We start from the raw sequence: 17,785 nt of genomic DNA on the forward strand, positions 1-17,785 counted from the left end.
GCAAGAGCCAGTGCGCTGTCCACACGCCGAGGCGGGGCTGAAATCAGAGCCCTCTCCCTGTGGCTGTACAATCCACAGATTTGTGCCACTGCCGCCAGCTTTGCAAACCCAGTGCTGAGTGGACAACGGGCGCTTCCGTGGCTGGGACAGGCCTGGCCTTAGCAGCTGTGGGCTCTGTGTGGGTGCACACGTGGGGCGGGGCCGGGGTCTGGGCTGTTTCCGTAGCTCCCACGGCAGGTCTAGGTGCGTAACTACTGCAGTCCTGGTACCTGACTTCAGTGGACCTGCACTGGTGGTTTTGTGAACACAGTGCCTGAGGGACACCAGGGCCAACTGCCTGCATCCCCACCATGGAGGCGAGGCCGAGAGGAGTGCCAACAACAGTGCATTTTGGGAGCCCACGCAATGGGTGACAGGTGCCACCAGGCAGTGTGCTCTGCACGCGGGGACTGCTCCAGCGGGGGAGTACTCAGTGGCAGCACCCCAATCCTGCCCACCCCACACTGCAGCTTAAAAACGGATCCAGGGGCTTCTGCTCCAACAGCTGGGGAGTAGACCCTGCCCCCAACAGGGCAATGACAACCACAGAGCAAAGAGGAGGCCCCGCTCAACATCCGGGCAGGCTCTGGTCACCACAACACCAGTCACACCCCCTTTTCAAGGGGATAACAGCCAGGACACACTGAGGAAAGAGGCGGCAGGCATCCGTACTCGAAACAGTCCTCGCACCAAAAATATTAAACCTATGCAAGCTACACAGGGAATCTCCCACATAAAAATAGCCCTCCAAGACCACAGTAGATAATTGTTTCTCCTAAACTCATAGAGAAGCATAAATAAAATGAAAAAGCAGAGGCATTGCTCCCAGTTAAAAGGTCAAGAGAATTCCCCTGAAAGAACAATGAAACAGACCTCTTCAGTCTAATAGACACCAAATTCAAAAAGGAGATAATGAAAATACTAAAGGAATTAAGAAGGGCTATTGATAGAGATACAGATTACTGTTATCAAGGAACTAGAAACTATAAAGAGGAACCAAAAAAAAATTAGAAAATTCATTTGCCAAGATGAAAGCTAAGCTTAAGGCAATAAAAGGCAGATTGAATAATGAAGAACGAATAAGTGATCTGGAAGACAGAATAATGGAAATCATCTAATCAGAACAGCAGACAGAAAGCCAAATGAAAAAAAAAAAATGAAAGCAATATAAGAGACCTATGGGATAATATAAAGCGTGCCAATCTACACATAATAGGGATCCCAGAAGGAGAAGAAAGAGAAAAGGGGACTGAAAATGTATTTGAAGAAATTATGGCTAAAAACATCCCAAATCTAAAGAAGGAAACAGATATCCACATACAGGAAGCACAGAGGTTCCAAACAAGATGAACCCAAACAGACCTACACCAAGACATAATTAAAATGGCAAAAGTTAAAGGTCTCTAAAGGCAGCAAGAGAAAAACAAAGAGTTAATGACAAGGGAACCCCATAAGGCTACCAGCTGATTTCTCTGTAGAAACATTACAGGCCAGAAGGGAGAGGGAAGATATATTCAAAGTCCTGAAAGAGAAAAATCTGCAACCTAGGATACTCTACCCAGCAAGATTATCATTTAGAATAGGAGAGAGAAATAACTTCTCAGACAAGCAAAAACTAAAAGAATACAGCAATACTAAACCTGTCCTAAAGGAAATATTGAAAGGTCTTCTCTAAATAGAAAAGAAGCAAGAATCTATAGGAAAGAGAAAATCACAATTGGAAAGTAAATCACTTAAATAAGCCAGTACACAGATTAAAAAAAAATTAAAAAATAAGATTTCTGTGAAAGCAATGACAACCCCAATGAACAGCAAAAGGATAGGCATGCAGACGTAGAAGAGGACGTCAAAATCATAAAATATGGGGAAGGAGAGTAAGAAAATGTATATATATATTTTTCAGAATGTGTTTGAGCCTATATGACTACCAGTCTAAAGCAAATAGATATTGGAAGGCGTTAACATACTTGAAAAACAGGGTAGCCACAAATCAAAAACATATAATAGATTCACAAAAACCAAAGAAGAGAACACAAGCATAATACAAAAGAAGATCAAACTCAAAAAGAACAAAGAAGAAATACAAAATCAATTCGAAAACAAGGTTTAAAATGGCAATAAATACATATCGATAATTACCTTATATGTCAATGGACTAAAGGCTCCAATCAAAAGACACAGTGGCAGACTGGATAAAAAAAAACATGAGCCTACAACATGCTGCCTACAGGAGACCCACTGTAGGGCAAAGGACACAGATTGAAAGCGAGGGGCTGGAGAAAGATGTCTTGTCATTGCATGAAATGACAAGAAAGCAAGGGTAGCCATACTCATATCAGACAAAATAGACTTTAAAACAAAGGCTATAAAGAAAGATAAAGAAGGACACTATATAATGATAAAAAGGATCAATACAAGAAGAGGATATTACACTCATCAACATATATGCACCTAATATGGGAGCACCCAAATACATAAAACAAATACTAACAAAGGGCGAAATTGACAAGAATACAATAATAGCAGGAGAATTTAACACCCCACTCACATCAATGGACAGATCTTCTAGACAGAAAATCAATAAGGCAACAGAGATCCTAAATGATACAATAGAACAGTTAGACTAATGATATTTTCAGGACATTAGATTAAGAAAAAACAAAGAACAACAACAACAAAAAATAGAATACACATTCTTTTCAAGTGCACATGGAACATTCTCTAGGATTGACCACATACTAGGGCACAAAACAAGCCTCAACAAATTTAAGAGTACAGAGATTATTTCAGCATCTTTTCTGACCACAGTTGCATGAAACTAGAAATCAACCACAGAAAAACAAGAAAAAAAAACCGATTACATGGACACTAAGCAACATGTTACTAAAAAACCAATGGGTCAATGATGAAATCAAGAAGTAAATTAAAAAATACCTTGAGACAAATGACAATGAAAACACAACCATACAAAATCTATGGGATGCAGCAAAAGCAGTTCTTGGAAGTTCATAGCAATACAGACCCTCTTCAAGAAACAAGAAAAATCTTAGACTTCCCTGGTGGCACAGTGGTTAAGAATCCGCCTGCTAATGCAGGGGACACAGGTTCAAGCCCTGGTCCGGGAAGATCCCACATGCCGCAGAGCAACTAAGCCCGTGCGCCACAACTACTGAGCCTGCGCTCTAGAGCCTGCGAGCCACAACTACTGAGCCCGCGTGCCACAACTACTGAAGCCCACGCGTCTAGAGCCCATGCTCTGCAACAAGAGAAGCCACCACAATGAGAAGCCCTCGCACGGCAATGAAGAGTAGCCCCCACTCTCCACAACTAGAGAAAGCCTGCGCACAGCAACGAAGACCCAGCGCAGCCAAAAATTAATTAATTATTTAAAAACTGAGGATATATGTGAAACAGACAAATTTCTCAAAATATATAACTTACTAATACCAACTCAACTTGAAATAGGAAATCTGAAAAATCCTATAACCATTAAAGAAATTGAATCAGAAGTTAAAAATCTTCCCATAAAGAAAACCTACACTTCACCGGCAAGTTCTAATTCTTTAAATACCTCATGGAAGAATTAGTATTCCCTTCTTCAGATAAGGAAACTGGAATTCCTAGAGTTCAAGCAACTTGCTTAAAGGCCAGAGCTAGTAAATGTCAAAGCCAAGATTTGAACCCTGGTTGGCCTGGCTCCAAAACCAGGAAGTTTAGCCATTAAACTCCCCAGCCTACTCTTCAAATGCTATAACTAACAGCATATATATGTGAACGTGAAGACAAAGCCCTGATGCAAAAATGTGAAAGAGATTCTAGATTTACAGAGATGGAATGTAAAGCTCTTTCTTTACGCGGAAGCCCTAGAAACAAGAATCTAGTTATGCCCACACGGAGAAGGAACCTGAGGATTATTCCCAGGACACCACCCCACCATCTTTCAAGATCTATTCAAACGCTACCACTGCTGTCCTGCAAGGCACCATAAGCCCTGCCCTAAGCCCCATAGCTGCCCCTGCCTCCAGCACCCTTTGATGCCCACTGCACTGTATCTGGGCCTCTTCTATACATTGTCTGCTGTGTACCACTCTCACTAATGTTTTCCTACCTTGAAAACACGTCTTCCTAAGAATACAGACTCTAGTTTGAGAAGCCTGCATATAAAGTTAAATATTGGCACTCTAGGTGATCACTGGGGCTTTGAAAATTGTAAGGCAGCTATCATAGTCACCTAGACCATCCAGAGTATGTTCTTGTTAAAAGGTATTTTTAAAATTTTCACTAAAATAAAAACTAAAAATTTAAATATTCACATAGCAAACATTGTAGTCTCTGAAGATAGATTTTTACCTCTGTAATAGGCATGAACTGTTCCATGATACATTGTTAAGATTTCATTCTCTCTCTAAATCCAAATTAAATTCAGTTTAAATTCTGTGGAACACTAGATAACATCTCTTTGCTTCCTCCTAGGTAATAGGATTATAAATCCACATTCTTTGCCAGGTAACTTTGCAGATTCGTCCTGTGGGTGGAGTGTATTTCTCCATCCCTTGACTCTGGGCTTGGCCATATGATTCATATGACTTGTTTTGACCAGTGGCATTTTATGAGACTTGACACAAGCAGAGGCTTAAAATGGGCTATGCATTGGGGCTGTTACTCTTGTATTCCTTTGTCTCCATGAGATGAACATTCCCTGACTAGCCTGCTGGTCCTGGAAGGAGGATGAGAGACAAATGGAGCAGAGCCAAACCACCCTAGCCAAAACCAGCCCACAGCTGATCTCCAAACACAAGTTAAATAAATGCTTACTGTTGTGTGCACTGAAAAAAAAAAAAAAAAATTAAAAAATTTTTAAAAAGAAAACAAGAGGGCTTCCCTGGTGGCGCAGTGGTTGAGAATCTGCCTGCCAATGCAGAGGACACGGGTTCGAGCCCTGGTCTGGGAAGATCCCACATGCCGCGGAGCAACTAGGCCCGTGAGCCACAACTACTGAGCCTGCGTGTCTGGAGCCTGTGCTCCGCAACAAGAGAGGCCACGACAGTGAGAGGCCCGCGCACCGCACCGCGATGAAGAGTGGCCCCCACTCGCCTCAACTAGAGAAAGCCCTCGCACAGAAACGAAGACCCAACACAGCCAAAAATAAATAAATAAAAATTTAAAAAAATAAAAATAAAAAAATAAATAAAAAGAAACAAGAAAAATCTCAAATAAAAAACCTAACCCACCACCTAGAAGAATTAGAAAAAGAACAGACAAAACCTCAAGTCAAAAAAAAAAAAAACAAAAACCTAAAGTCAGCAGAAAGAAGGAAACAATAGAGACCAGAGAGGAAGTAGAGATTAAAAAGCAATAGAAAAAAAATCAATAAAACCAAGAGCTGGTTCTTTGAAAGGGTAAACAAAATTGACAAACCTCTGGCCAGGCTCACCAAGAAAAGAGAGAGGACCCAAATACAATAAATAAAAGAGGAGAAATTACAACCGATACCACAGAAAACCATACGAAACCATAAGAGAATACTATGAACAAATATGCCAACCAACTGGACAACCTAGAAGAAATGGACAAGTTTCTAGAAACATAAAACCCACCAAAACTGAATCAAGAAGATAATTTGAACAGACCTATCACTGGAAGTGAAATAGAATCTGTAATAATAATAATAATAACAACTCTCTACAAAAGTCCAAGACCAGATGGCTTCACAGGCAAATTCTACCAAGCACACAAAGAAAAACTTAAACCAATCATTCTCAAACTCTTCCAAAAGGCTGAAGAGGAGGGAACACTCCCAAAGACATTCTATGAAGCCACCATCACCCCAATACCAAAACCAGACAAGGACACTACCAAAAAAGAAAATTACAGGCCAATATGTTTGAATATAGATGCAAAAATTCTCAACAAAACATTAGCAAACAGAATCCAACAACATATAAAAAAAGATCATACACATGACCAAGCTGGATTCATCCCAGGGTCACAAGGATGGTTCAACATATGCAAAAATCAATGTAATACACCACATCAACAAAAGACAAAAACCACATGATCATCTCAATAGATGCAGAAAAAGCATTTGATAAAATTCAACATCCATTCATGATAAAAAAAAAAATGCTTACAAAAGTGGGTATAGAGGGAACATTTCAACATAACAAAAGCTATTTATGACAAACCAACAGCCAACATAATACTCAACGGTGAAAACCTAAAAGCATTCTTGTTAAGATCTGGAACGAGACAAGAATGCCCACTCTCACCACTGCTATTCAAAAGAGTATTGGAAGTTCTAACCACGGCAATCAGACAAGAAATAAAAAGGTATCCAAATTGGTAGGTAAGAGGTAAAATTGTCATTATATTCTTATAACATGATATATATAAAAAACCCTAAAGACTCCATACAAAAACTACTAGAACTGATAAATGAATTCAGCAAGGTAGCAGGATACAAGATTAATATACAGAAGTTGGTTGCATTTTTTACATTAACAATGAAATATCAGAAAGGGAATGTAAAAAACGATCCTGTTTAAAGTCACATCAAAAAATACTTAGGAATAAATCTGACCAATGAGGTGAAAGACTTATGGGCTGAGAACTATAAAACATTAATGAAGGAAACTGAAGAGGATTCAAAGAAATGGAAGGATATCCCATGCTCTTGGATTGGAAGAATTAACATTGTTAAAATGGCTGTACTACCCAAAGCAATCTATAGGTTTAATGCAATCTCTATCAAATTACCCATGACATTTTTCACAGAACTAGAACAAATAACCCTAAAATTTACATGGAACCATAAAAGACCCAAAATATTCCCAAAGCAATCCTGAGGAAAAAGAACAAAGCAGGAGATGTAACCCTCCCAGACTTCAGACAACACTACAAAGCTACAGTAATCAAAACAGCACATGGTAGTGGCACAAAAACAGATATATGGACCAATGGAACACAACAGAGATCCCAGAAATAAACCCACACACCTACAGTCAATCTTCGACAAAAGAGGCAAGAATTTACAATGAGAAAAAGACAGTTGGGAAAGTTGGACAGCCACATGTAAATCAATGAAGTTAGAACACACCCTCACACCATACGCAAAAATAAACTCAAAATGGCTTAAAGACTTAAACATAAGACATGACACCATAAAACTCCTAGAAGAGAACACAGGGAAAACATTCTCTGACATAAAAGGTACCAATGTTTTCTTAGGTCAGCCTCCCAAGGCAGTAGAAATAAAAGCAAAAACAAACAAATGGGACCTAATCAAACATAAGCTTTTGCGCAGCAAAGGAAACTGTAAACAAAAAGACAACCTACGGACTGGGAGAAAATATTTGCAAACAATGCAACTGACAAGGGATTAATGTCCAAAATACACAACAGCTCATACAACTCAATATAAAAAAAAATGGGAAGAAGATCTAAATAGACATTTCTCTAAAGTAGACGTACAGATGGGCAACAGGCACATGAAAAGATGTTCAGCATCGCTAGTTATCAGAAAAATGCAAACCAAGACTACGATTTACCACCTCGCACAGGTCAGAATGGCCATCATCAAAAAGTCTGTAAATAACAAATGCTGCAGAGGGTGTGGAGAAAAGGGAGCCCTCCTGCACTGTTGGTGGGAATGTAAATTGGTGCAGCCACTGTGGAGAACAGTATGGAGGCGCCTCAAAAAACTGAAAACAGAGCCACCATAGGATCCAGCAATCCCATTCCTGGGCATATATGCGGAGAAAACTCTAATTCAAAAAGATACATGCTCTCCAGTGTTCATAGCAGCACTATTTACAGTAGCCAGGGCATGGAAGCAACCTAAATGTCCATCAACAGATGAATAGATAGAGATGTGCTATATATACACAGTGGAATACTACTCAGCCATAAAAAGGAATGAAATAATGCCATTTGCAGCACAACATAGATGGACCTTGAGATTATCATACTAAGTGAAGTCAGTCAGGCAGAGAAAGACAAATACCATATGATATCACTTATATGTGGAATCTAAAATACGGCACAAATGAGCTTATCTGTGAAACAGAAACAGACTCACAGACACAGGGAACAGACTTGTGGTTGCCAAGGGGCAGGGAGGTGGGGGAGGGATGCGCTGGGAGTTGGGATTCGCAGATGTGAACTATTATACAGCAAATGGATACACAAGGTCCTACTGTAGAGCACAGGGAACTGTATTCCATATCCTGTGATAAACCGTAATGGAGAAGAATATGAAAAAGAATGTATTTATGTGTATAACTGAATCACTATGCTGTACAGCAGAAATTAACACAACGTTGTAAATCAACTATATTTCCATAAGATAAATTTTTTTTAAAAAAGTACGTTTCCCCTCGTACGTGACAGATCACCTGTGGCGGACTAGGCACTGAGGAGAAACGTGGAAGAAATAACGAGCATCCTCGCCCTCCAGGGGTTTTACAGTCTCATCAGGAAAAGTTTACATGTCTTAATCCTGCAAATGTTTAGTAATTAAGAAAAATACTTTAGTAACAGCCACACAACACTATTTAAATACTGTAGCACAGAAAAGAAGGAGGCTGATGAGACAACTACCCTCACCGCTAAACCACGTGCTACTCAGTTCCTGAAATTACCTAATTTTGTTGAATTGAAAAGCGCTCAAGCAAAGGTCTACGCTTGTGGGGAGTCTCCTGCACACCCTGCATGGATCTCAACCTGTCCCAGGCGACCTGCTCTCTCCTGCCGCTCCTCACTCACTCATCTGCCGTGTCCTGGTCACACTCGGCCACAAGCATGTCACCTTCAACTGTCCCCTCCCCACACCTCCTGCCTGTGCCTCACCTGCTTCGTTCACTCGGCTGCGCAGACGTTCACGCTGCTCCATCCCCGTCACCGTCACCGTCACCGCTGGCGGATTCCTGTCCCTCCCGGAGATCTGAACAGGCTTCTAGTTGCCTCTGGGCCTCCGGTCTCTTCCCTTTCCCAGTGTCCTCCAGACTTTTGCAAGAGCAATTTATCTGAAATTCTGGTTGTCACATGCCTGCTAGAAAGACAGAAGGACCCAAATTGTGATGTTTCACATCTTTCTTAATCTCTTGTGACATCCTCACCCCACCCCCTCATTCCCAGCGGTCACACGGGTTTCCTCGCTGCTCCTTGTACGAGGGCACTCCCATTCCCACCTGGCAAGCTCCCCTCCTCACTAAGGCCTGTAAAGCTTTTCCTGATGCTCCCAGGCTGTCTCTGTAGCTTCTTCCTCTTCATAGCTTTAGCGCTGTGACACAGTATAACAAATGCCTCGGAGATGGCACTAAGTTACTCTTCAATCTATTTCTCCACTGCTGTGACAAAGCACAAGCAACAACAACAACAAAAAAACGCATCAGTTGGACCACGTCAAAACCTAAAACCTTAGTGTTTCAAAAGGCACAACAGAGTAAAAAGGCAACCCGTAGGATGGGAGAAATATTGCAAGCCTGTACCTGATCAGGGGCTAATATCCAGAATATAAAAAGAACTACTACAACTCAACAAAAAGACAACCTGATTTTAAAACGAGCAAAGGACCTAAGTGTCCACTGACAGATGAATGGATAAAGAAGATGTGGCACATATATACAATGGAATATTACTCAGCCATAAAAAGAAACGAAATTGAGTTATTTGTAGTGAGGTGGATGGACCTAGAGACTGTCATACAGAGTGAAGTAAGTCAGAAAGAGAAAAATATGCTAACACATATATATGGAATCTAAAAAAAAAAAAAAAAAAAAAAGGATCTGAAGAACCTAGGGGCGGGAAAGGAATAAAGACGCAGATCTACTAGAGAATGGACTTGAGGACATGGGGAGGGGGAAGGGTAAGCTGGGACAAAGTGAGAGAGTGTCATGGACATATATACACTACCAAATGTAAAATAGGTAGCTAGTGGGAAGCAGCCGCATAGCACAGGGAGATCAGCTCGGTGCTTTGTGACCACCTAGAGGGGTGGGATAGGGAGGGTGGGAGGGAGATGCAAGAGGGAAGAGATATGGGGACATATGTATATGTATAACTGATTCACTTTGTTATAACGCAGAAACTAACACACCATTGTAAAGCAATTATACTCCCATAAAGATGTTAAAAAATAAATAAGTAAATAAAATAAAATGAGCAAAGGACTTGAACAGACATTTCTCCAAAGAAGACGTATAAACAGCCACTAAGCACAAGAAAAGATGCTCACCATCACTGATCACCAGGGAAAAGCAAAACTACGAGACACCCCCTCACACCCATCAGGATGGCCACCATCCAAAAACAAAACAAACAAAAATCACAGTAGGGGCTTCCCTGGTGGCGCAGTGGTTGAGAGTCTGCCTGCCAATGCAGGGGACACGGGTTCGAGCCCTGGTCTGGGAGGATCCCACATGCCGCGGAGCAACTGGGCCCGTGAGCCACAACTACTGAGCCTGTGCGTCTGGAGCCTGTGCTCCGCAACAAGAGAGGCCGCGATAGTGAGAGGCCCGCGCACCGCGATGAAGAGTGGCCCCCGCTCGCCGCAACTGGAGAAAGCCCTCGCACAGAAACGAAGACCCAACACAGCCAAAAATAAATTAATTTTAAAAAAATCACAGTAAGTGTTGGTGAGGATGTGGAGAAATTGGCACCCTATGCACCGTCGGCAGAAACGTAAAATGGTACAGCCATGGCGGAAAGCATTATGGTAGCTCCTCACAGTTTTAAAAAAGAATTACCATATGATCCAGCAATTCTACTGGGTATGCACCCCAAATAACTGAAAGCAACGTCTCCATGAGACATGTATACATGTTCGTAGCAGCATTATTCACAAAAACCAAAAACTGGAAGCAAGCCAAGTGTATCCCCACTGATGTATAAACAAAACGTGGTCCATACATACACCAGAATACGATTCAGCCTTAAAAAGGAAGGAAGTTCTGAAAGGAAGGAAAAAATTCAGGAAATTCAATGTGGCTGAACCTTGAGGATGTAATACTAAGTGAAATAAGCCCGTCACAAAGGGGCAAATGCTATAAGATTCTACTCACATGAGGTGCCTGGAGAGGTCAAATTCACAGAGGCAGGAAGTAGATGGTGGGGGCCAGGGGCTGGGGGTGGGGGATGAAGGGGAAGCTAGTGTTTAATGGGGACAGAGTTTCAGTTTGGGACGATGGAAAATTCTGGAGATGGGTGGTGACGATGGCCACAAAACATTGTGACTGTACCTAATGCTGCTTAATTGTACACTTAAAAGTAGCTAAAATGGGAAGTTATGTGTATTTCACAATTTTTAAAAAAGAGAAAAAGGAGACAACGCTAGTTAAGCCAGCGAGCGGTGAAGAGGAGATCGGAAAGATTCTACCGTGGGCACCTTCTTCTGTCCTCGAGACTGTCACTGAACGCTCTTAAACCAGGTTTTCAAAACCGCAAATCCACACATAGAATTAAATTATAACCAAATGTATCAGAGAGTGCGCGTGCGTGCACGTCCACATTTTTCTGTAGCTTCCATCACATCCGAAAAGGGTTTTGACCCAGAAAAGAGCCAGCATTTACTGTGCTAAACCAAAGAACAATGGCTGGAGAAGCAGTTCTGGAGGGACAGAAGGAGGCCCTCTGAATAGCTGGGGCTCCACAAAAGCAACGAGAACCCATCAATGGTCAAAACCAACTTTCAATGGTCAAAACCAACTTTCAATGGTCAAAACCAACTTTCAGACTTTGGAGGCTGGGCTGTCTGTCTACTGCGCTGCGTAGGGCTTTGGTTTTAGGTTTCAAAGCTCTAGGGCTTCTGAGGTTATGCATCTAGATCTTAGAGGCCAAGGTGACACACTGAGACCGTCACTGCTGGAAAGGGGGCGCTGGGGGGGAGGAGAGGAGGCCCTGGGGAGAGAGGCAGTTCTCCTCTGTGACTCAGCCCAAGTCACCCGGTTAGGGACGGCAGCCCCGCCTGAAACAGCGCGGCAGGCGCCCAGCACCGGGAGGGCCCGGCTGCCCAGGGTGCAGGCGTGAGAACCCGTCCCATAGACACGCACGTCGGGACGGAGGCACGCGGGTCGCAAAGCTCCGTCGTGTAACTGTTGGCTGTCTTGCGGTGTGTTTGTTCTCTGACGTCTGGAGTGAGTGGCACGGGCTCCAAGCTGGTCCCTGGGCCCCGGAAGGAAGGGGAGGAGGGGCTAGTGCCCTGGGGGGCGGGCCTGACGCGCAGGAAGGAGGGTGGGGATGCCTTCTCCCGCAGTGAGGCGCTCTGTGAGAATTCTGTTGCGCAGCTGCCCGACGAGGCAGCGAGCTGGGAGGTGAGCACAGGATGGCGCACGCTCCGTGGGCAGCGTCGGATGACCTGGTGGTCCCGAGGAGCCACGGCAGCCAAAGCGCCCGGCCAGCCCTGCTCGGGTCCCCATGTGCCCACAGCTTCCCACTGGGACCTTCCGCGGGGCCGGTGCCCACCCGAAAGCAGCCTGCGCGGCTCCTGGACTCCTTTCCATCACCGGGCAGGGGAAACGTGCCTCCATTCGCGTCCTGGACAGAGAGGGAAGGTCCGCTCTCCTGGGGATGTGCAGAGGCTTCAGGGAAGCAGGTGGGTCTCTGCAGACGGGCTGCGCCGCCCTGGCTGTCGGGGGCCTCACGGCTCCGTTCCCGGTGTCACGTCCCATCGGCGTGACAGGAGCATCACACCGGGCGTACTGCACGTCTCCCGGGTCCTCGTCCCCCTGACACCGAGCAGAGGACTGTCCCCGCCAGCGTACAGCGGCCTCCTGCTTCCCTCTGGGCCTGGGACCATGAGCGGAACAGAGAAGGAGACGCGTCTGACCTCTGCTGCCTCCCTGACCCCGGGCGGTCAGGCTCAAGGGCACCGCAGGCCCGACCCCGACCCAGAGCCCAGAGCCCAGAGCCCAGAGCCCGTGTGGAGAAGCCCAGAGTTCTGAGAACGAGGCAGCTGCCTCGCTGTGCGCAATCTGGGGAAAAGACGGGATTTTGTAAGGTCATTACTGAGACCCACAGATCCATCTTAACAAGAACAACAAAACAGGGCGCCCTCCCAGTCACGTCTTGAGTGCGACCTTCTCGAATTCGAGACCTAAACTCCAGCATCACCTGCACCTTAGACTAACTCGCTGCCAGCATGACACGCCGGACAGGTGTGTCAGAGACAGGGGCGTGGCTTGTATTGACACGGATTGACAACTGCTAACGTGTTGTTTGAGCACCATTTGTTCACTTTCCCAGCAGGAGTCTTCTCTTTCTGATGACTTTATTGCAGCCCCTGCCCTGGAGAGGTAATGGTGAACAGAGCACGGGGCACCTCCCCCGAAATTGCTAAAAAAAAAATAAATAAATAAAACACCCCCAGCTGTCCTGATTATTTTTAGCCGGGATTTATCATTGGTAAACTTTGTTTTGCATGTGCATGTAAGATACTTGGTTTTTATTTCAATTTACTATTTTCGGATTTTTTCCTAATACAGAAATGAGGTATGATTGCTGTCATCACCATCACCTGGTATCATTAGACAACAGAATGAAGATGATGCCAGTCTTGGGTTGTGGACAGTGACACTTCCCTTCCTTAGAATGATGTCCTTTTCTACGGAAAGTTATCTAGAGAAGGAATGATAGACAGCATGCTAATTACGTTGGCACCTAGACAACACAGACACACACACACAATCTATTTTCCCCAGAAAAACGCTTGAACGTTTGAAAGCCACTGCCTGTATATAATAAGAAACAAAGTTATTTTCTGAGTGTGGATACAATAGCATCAGAGTTTAAGAACTGGTGACACAGTTCTTAAAGATGGCACAATTCACAGCTCTTCTTCACAGCTAGTAAAGCTCATTTCAACAGCCCAGGAAAACCAGCAACACAGTTGCTCTGGGATCAGTGAAGCGCAGGAAACAAAAGCAGCCTCTTTGGAGTAATACGTTAAAATGGAGCATGGACGAGGGGGTCTACCTGCTAATCCTGAAGACGGTTACATCACCAGATTTCAGCACAGATCGACGAGTTTACAGATGCTGGTCAACTGCTCAGTTAACAGCCCTGGTCACACTCCCTGAGAAGAGGCGCCTGTAAGAACACTGCTTGTCCCGAAAGAAAAGCCACAGAAACCGCAGGAACCACGCACTCCAAGTGTCAGTGAACAGCTCGGAGCAGGGAGCCCTGGCGGAGGGCACAGCCGCTGTGAGGGGAGGGCTGCAGGGCCCCCCCCTGAACGCCCCAAGACCCGGGCAAGGCGTGTCATTCACGGAGAAGCCCCAAATGAGGAAATTCTGCCTGAAGCCAACATTACCTGATGTTTCCGAAACCACAAACTGGTTCAGGTGGCGCAGAGTCAGCGGCCCCGAGCGCAGTGTCCCCGTGCAGTTGGTACCCAACCAGGTTCCTCTTGGCTGATGCACAACATGCCAAACGCCGAGACGCCCGGGTCTGTTGGCGAGGCGGCCAAGCCAGGAGATGGGAGGGCAGATCTCAGCTCTGCGTCCCGGAAGGGAACGGAAGGGGCTCGGGGTATTTACGCGATAACGAATAAAGAAGCAGGGCCACCTGAGGCGTGGGGAGCGCGGGGAAAGGTGACTGATGATTGGAGAAAGGTGCGGGACTCCTTCTGCGCAGGCGTAGCTGGGCTACAGGCCCCTGCACGGTCTAGAGGGCGCTGGGCGGGCCCTCGCGCAGGCCCGGCTCGGGAATCGGTGGTCCCATCCGGCCCCAACCAGCTCAGCTCCAACTGGACGCAGCTGATTCCAAGTCGCCTGGAAACAACCCAGGCAAACAGCTTATTGCTTAGGCTACGTGCTGCCTGGTGGACACTCAAGTCTTAACTGACCTTGATTAGTGAGGGCAGGTGAAAAGGATTTGACTCGTGACCCACGGATTCGCAGTCAGATGTCTGAGCTGCAGGTGGCCTGTGGCAGCTGTACGGTCATGGGGGGGGGGGGTCTGGGCATCCCCCCCTCCACCCAAGGCCCCTACCCGCCGCTGGTACCCCAGGCGTTCTCCGGGACCTTGGGCGCTCACCAGTCGGCCTGGAAATGGAATCCAGGCTCAGGCTGCAGGCAGGGACCTGGGGTGGAGGGCCAATCTGCCCTGCTGGGATCTCGAGTTTTCCTTAGTCCCCAGCTGTTTCCTCACCCCAAGGAGGCCTGTGATAGGGACTCGACGATCGATCACCAAGGCGGGCGGGGTCCCCGAGCAGGTCCTGGGCGAGCGAGGCCTCTCCTGCCCGCCCCCGGGTCCCCAGCTCCGGAGCACGAGGCGGCGGCCGGGAGGAATGAGCCGGACTGAGCCGAGAGCCGGCGGGCGCTGCCCGGGGCGGGGCGGCCCCCAAGTGCCCGCCGCTGCCCTCAGGCCGCGCTCCCTTCGCGGGCCGCAGCTCTGACTCAGGCCTGCGTCCTCACCCAGCCGCCGCCCCCGCGCCCGCCCCTGCAGCTCCCGGCGCGTGGCCCCCGCGGGCGGCCGTCCCCCGGAACGCAGGCTCCGCGCGCCCCCTGCGCCCCCTGCCGGCCGGGCGCGCAGCCCCGCAGGCGCCGAGCCCGCCCGCGCGCCGCTCGCCCCCGGCCACGGGAATGGCCCGGCGCAGCCTCGCTGTGGCCCCGGCCCTCGGCTCCCGGGGTCTCGGACGGGGCCCGGCGGAGTCCCGCCCGCTTGCTCCGGGCTCCGCGCCTCACGGCCGCCGGGACCCACCTGCCCTTTCCGGTGCGGGGGCTGCGGCGCCCCCGGCGCGGTGGGAGCGGACGGCGCAGGCGCAGACGGGGCTCACCCCGGCCCCCGCCCCCCGCGGCCACCCGGTGACCCAGCGCCCGGCTCACGCGGCCCGCGCTCCCGGGGAGCCTCGGCCCACCCATCACTTTCCCGCGGACTAGGGCCCGCCCACCTCCAGCGCCTGGAAACCTGTTTCCCAGAGATTTTTCAGGTTTTAGTTCAGGAAACTTGAAATGCAAATGGCCAGGCATCCTTCCAGCTCTTTGGTTAAAAAAAAAAAGAATTCTAGTCGTTCTGAATAATATCAGCTTCAGTTTACTGACGACTGCAGCCCAGGAGATTCCACCGACGCTCACATCACCGTTCCCTCTGAGTTAGTCTCTGCCTCACGAAGGAGGAGCTTGGGCCCTGAGAGGTTAGTTAGGACACTTGCCCCAGGACACACAGCAGGCAGGTGGAGGGTGGCCCATCTGACTCTGAAGCCTGTGGCCTGCCCGCGGTGCCCGGCCTCTCTGTCCTCACGGCCTCTCCTTGTCGGAGTCGTCCTCTCTGGGAGGCCAGGGGACCGGATGGCTGGTGCAGGGCCAGCCCAGCTCCTCTGAGAAGCTCCCAGCCTGCCAGGCGCAGCAGGTGTCAAACCATTCTTGCTGGCTGGGTTTGTACCTCACTCGCTGACCATCGGAACTGTGTCCGTCCACTCGGTCCTGGGAGGTGGGAGAGCGTGTGCCAGTGAGCGACGGATCCCCACCGGCAGAAAGCCCGCCACTCTCCCAAGGGTGTTCTTAGGACATTTACCCTCCGTGACTGGCAGGATATTTTGGTAAAACCGAGTTGTTGGTAGTAAAGATGGCTTCCTCAGGACAAACTGTGGTCGAACCCAAGTTCGTGTGCCTGACGCACAGTGAGGCCGAACAGAATTTGGAGCAGAGAAAGTTTCATTGCAGGGGCCAAGGAAGGAGAATGGGCGACTCACGCTCAAAAAGCCGGAAGTCCCCGACGGTTTTCAGGGAAGGGTTTTTCTAGGCCAAACTGGGGGGGAGGGCTGCACCTCCCCTTTGCCATTAAGCTGCATTTTGCGATTTTCTAAAATTAAAAGGCCTTCAGTGGCATGGGTGAACCCCTGAGAGACACAGGAGCACTTGCCTGGGTTTCGAGAGGGAGCTGGCCACTCAGCCCCACTCTGCACCGGGCTCCTCCGGGCGTGTGCAGCCGGCCCTGTGGCCTTTCCCCGACCAGGGAGCCGACGGCAGGCCTGCGGACGGTTCCTGGCGCCTCCCGGCTCTCCCCGAGGTGGATGTGGGGAGAATCCGGGCTCTCAGAGACGCCTGAGGAAGGGGGGAGCCCTGCAGGGCCCGGCGGTGCTGCGGCCGCCCCCTTCCCAGGAGCGCAGAGGACACGGCGGGCCCAGCTCCCGTTCCCCCCAGAAGCAGCCTCGCCGCTGGAGCTGCCTCTCCTGCCGAGGACGGGGTGGGAGGGGCAGGGCTGCTCCCGGAGCCACAGGCTTGTGCACCCCCGAGGGCTCCTCTGTCCTTGCGGCCGCCCTCCAGCCCCGCTGCCTTCTTCCTCCCCCCACGCCCAGATTATTCCCTGGTAGGAAACCCTGCTTGAGGGACTGAGCCGCATCGCTGCCTCCCACCCCCCCCCGTCCTAATTTACCGCCAGTGCCTCCCAAGGGGACCTAATTTGGAGGTCTTTTCTTCATCACCACAGATGAGCTAGTGAAGATGAGCTCGTTAGGGTGGGTCCTAATCCAGTGGGAGGGGTGTCCTCATGGAAAGGGGAAGCGTGGACACAGGCAGGCCCACAGGGGCGATGCCGTGTGACGGCCGGAGTTCTGCTGCCCCAACCAAGGGACCACCGGACGCCGGAGGGAGGCTTTCAGATCCCTCCCTGCAGCCTTCAGGAGCCCCGCCGACGCCCCATCCGGACTTTGGCCTCTAGAATCGGGAGAGCACACGTTTCTGCTGTTTAAGCTGCCCGGTTTGCGGCACTATGTTATCAGCAGCCCCAGGCAACCAGCACCCCTGCCGTT

The 17,785-nt window shown here is 48.3% G+C and overlaps 1 long non-coding RNA gene across 17 annotated transcripts in view; it reads right to left on the reverse strand.

The window, feature by feature from the left end:
* Positions 1-15,816, reverse strand: part of LOC132371654 (uncharacterized) — a 43,193-nt gene extending 27,377 nt beyond the window's left edge. For 4 of the 17 annotated variants that reach the window (XR_009504910.1, XR_009504912.1, XR_009504909.1 and 1 more), the window contains exons 1-3: positions 15,070-15,477; positions 14,345-14,804; positions 8,887-9,088 (exon numbers count right to left, since the gene is read on the reverse strand). This is a non-coding gene — a long non-coding RNA (uncharacterized LOC132371654). Of the gene's footprint in view, positions 1-8,886; positions 9,089-14,007; positions 14,108-14,344; positions 14,805-15,069; positions 15,478-15,735 lie in introns of those variants that run through there. The other 13 variants (XR_009504916.1, XR_009504908.1, XR_009504921.1 and 10 more) reach the window with 11 other exon arrangements.
* Between the last annotated feature and the right edge of the window lie 1,969 nt (positions 15,817-17,785).

Source organism: Balaenoptera ricei, chromosome 9, assembly GCF_028023285.1.
Source record: "Balaenoptera ricei isolate mBalRic1 chromosome 9, mBalRic1.hap2, whole genome shotgun sequence".
Taxonomy (NCBI): Eukaryota; Metazoa; Chordata; class Mammalia; order Artiodactyla; family Balaenopteridae; genus Balaenoptera; species Balaenoptera ricei.